We start from the raw sequence: 3,190 nt of genomic DNA, 5'->3' as shown, positions 1-3,190 counted from the left end.
GGGTGTCTGTAATCCCCGCTACTTGGGAGGCTGAGGTAGGAGAATTGCTTGAACCTGGAAGGCAGAGGTTGCAGTGAGCTGAGATCATGGCATTGCACTCCAGCCTCAGCAACAGCACATGACTCCGTCTCAAAAAAATAAAAAATAAAAAAGAAGGCCAGGCGTGATGGCTCACACCTGTAATCCCAGCACTATGGGAGGCCAAGGCAGGAGGATCAACTGAGGTTGGGAGTTCGAGACCAAACTGGCCAACATGGTGAAACCCCACCTCTACCAATAATACAAAACTTAGCCAGGCGTCATAGTGCACACCTGTAATCCTAGCTACTCGGGACGCTGAGGCAGGAGAATCACTTGAACCCAGGAAGCAAAGATTGCAGTGAGCCAAGATCGTGCCATTGCACTCCAGCCTGGGTGACAGAGCAAGACTCTGTCTCAAAAAAAAAAAAATAAAATAAAATAAAAAGAATTTGCATTTGGGGAAGTTTGTCAAAGATGTTAAAAGGCTCAAAACATTTGATTAATAGGTCACTTGTTAGTAATCTATGTAAATACAGCAATAATCAAAAGTCATTAACAGGAATATAGAGAGTTACTGGGAAAAAATGAATTCTTTTAAAGCCCAGAGTTTTTTGTTGTTTCTTTTTATTTATTTTGGGGTAGATGGGGGACAGCATCTCACTCAGTTGCCCAGGCTGGAGTGCAGCAGCACAAAAGCTCACTGCAGCCTTGATCTCCCAGACCTAAGTGATCTTCCCACCTCAGCCTCCTGAGTAGTTGAGACTACAGGCACACGTTACCACACCCAGCTAACTGTGTGTGTGTGTGTGTGTGTGTTTTGTAGAGATGGGCTTTCATCATGTTGCCCAGCCTGGTACCGAACTCCTGAACTCAAGCGATCCTCCCACCTTGGCCTCTCAAACTGCTGGGATTCAGGCATGAAACACCATGCCCAACCAGATTTTTTGTGTGTGGTTTTTTTTTTTTTTTCAAGTGATAAAAAACTTAATAAAGGCAACACAGGAGATTATCTCGATAATTTCTTGTAAAACCTTTCTTAGACCAGCTACCAAAGAAAAACCTGGCCGGGCGCGGTGGCTCAAGCCTGTAATCCCAGCACTTTGGGAGGCCAAGACGGGCGGATCACGAGGTCAGGAGATTGAGACCATCCTGGCTAACACGGTGAAACCCCGTCTCTACTAAAAAATAAAAAAAAAAAACTAGCTGGGCGAGGTGGCAGGCGCCTGTAGTCCCAGCTACACGGGAGGCTGAGGCAGGAGAATGGCATAAACCTGGGAGGTGGAGCTTGCAGTGAGCTGAGATCCGGTCACTGCACTCCAGCCCAGGCGACACAGCAAGACTTCGTCTCAAAAAAAAAAAAAAAAAAAAACCTGGAAGTTGAACCTGATGAAAAGCGTGCTTGAATTTAGTTAGCAATATGTCCCAGGTTACGCGTGTAACAATTTAGATACATCAAGAAAAGCCAAGAATACAGAATCAAGTTATACAGAAGAAATACATTGCTTTTCTAGGCCTTCATGATAAATATTTCAGTGTCAGGCCATAATAACTGATTTCGAACCAAAGAAAAAACTTACAGGAGCAGACAAAAAAGTTGGAGACAGTCACCATTCCAGGCCTTCTCAATGTGAAAAAAAAGAAGGCAATGATGTATGACCTGCAAATGTCACACATTGAGATGCAAGAAAAGTTGATCCTCTGAGATATGAATGAGAAATCTGAAAACCAAAACTCTACCTCAACAAATTGGCTGGTTCTGTTTATGGTGGCTCATTCCTGTAATCTCAGCACTTCAGAAGGCTGAGGCAAGAGAATAACTTAAGGCCAGGAGTTTGAGACCAGCCTGGGCAACATAGCGAGATGCCACCTGTATTAGTCTGTTCTCGCATTGCTATAAAGAAATAACTAACAGTGGGTAATTTATAAAGAAAAAAGGTTTAATCGGCTCACAGTTCTGCAGGCTGGACAGGAAGCAGGCTGCTGGCATGAGCTCGGCTTCTGGGGAGGTCAGGAAACTTACAATCATAGCAGAAGGCTGAGGAGCAGGCATGTCACATGGCCAAAGCAGGAGCAGGAGAGAGGGGGAGGTGCTACACACCTTTAAATGACCAAATCAAGTGACAAGAACTCAGTATCTATCACGAGGACAGTACCCAGGCAGGTAGTGCTAAATGACCCATGAGAAATCCGCCCCCCATGATCAAGTCACCTCCCACCAGCCCCTACCTCTAACACTGGGAATTACAGCTGAACATGAGATTTGGGTAGGGACACATATCCAAACCATATCATCATCTCTACAAATTTTTTTAACTGTGTGAAATTCCACCTCGATAAAGAAAATTACGGTTTTAAATGACGAGGATAGTATTTAAAACCTGAAAACTACAGAAATTAAATCAATCGCCGGGCACAGTGGCTCAAGCCTGTAATCCCAGCACTTTGGGAGGCCGAGACGGGCGGATCACGAGGTCAGGAGATCAAGACCATCCTGGCTAACACGGCGAAACCCCGTCTCTACTAAAAAATACAAAAAAACTAGCCAGGCGAGGTGGTGGGTGCCTGTAGTCCCAGCTACTCGGGAGGCTGAGGCAGGAGAATGGCGTAAACCCGGGAGGCGGAGCTTGCAGTGAGCTGAGAACCGGCCACTGCACTCCAGCCTGGGCGACACAGCGAGACTCTGTCTCAAAAAAAAAAAAGAAAGAAAGAAAGAAAGAAATTAAATCAATCTCGGAAAAATCTGGCAGAAATAGAAATTAGAGCTTGGAAGATGGCTGCTAACAGATTTTAGAACAAACGAAACGTCTTGCAAATTTATTAAGCACAGATAAATATGTCCAAAAAAAGTTTGTTTTCAACATAGAGGACCAGACTCTGGTCCTGTATCAGTGCACCCAACACCACTGTTTAATTTTTAGGGGAAAAAAAACAAAACAAAACTATGTACAACTTCTTTTCAATCCTAGCCAACACAATCAGACATTAAACTGTCCGTAAGGCCGATCTTTCATAAATCCTATTGAAATTGTTTAGACATGTAACCATTTTCTTAAACTTTCAGCCTTAGTCTTACAGTTTTCTCTTTTTATATTGGTACAACCAATCATTTTACGTTAGGACAAAAATTTACCACATAAGATTCTTTTTTTTTTTTTTTTTTCTTTGAGAT

This window comes from Colobus angolensis, unplaced genomic scaffold (assembly GCF_000951035.1).
Source record: "Colobus angolensis palliatus isolate OR3802 unplaced genomic scaffold, Cang.pa_1.0 Scaffold39, whole genome shotgun sequence".
Classification (NCBI taxonomy): Eukaryota; Metazoa; Chordata; class Mammalia; order Primates; family Cercopithecidae; genus Colobus; species Colobus angolensis.
This window is presented reverse-complemented; position numbering follows the sequence as displayed.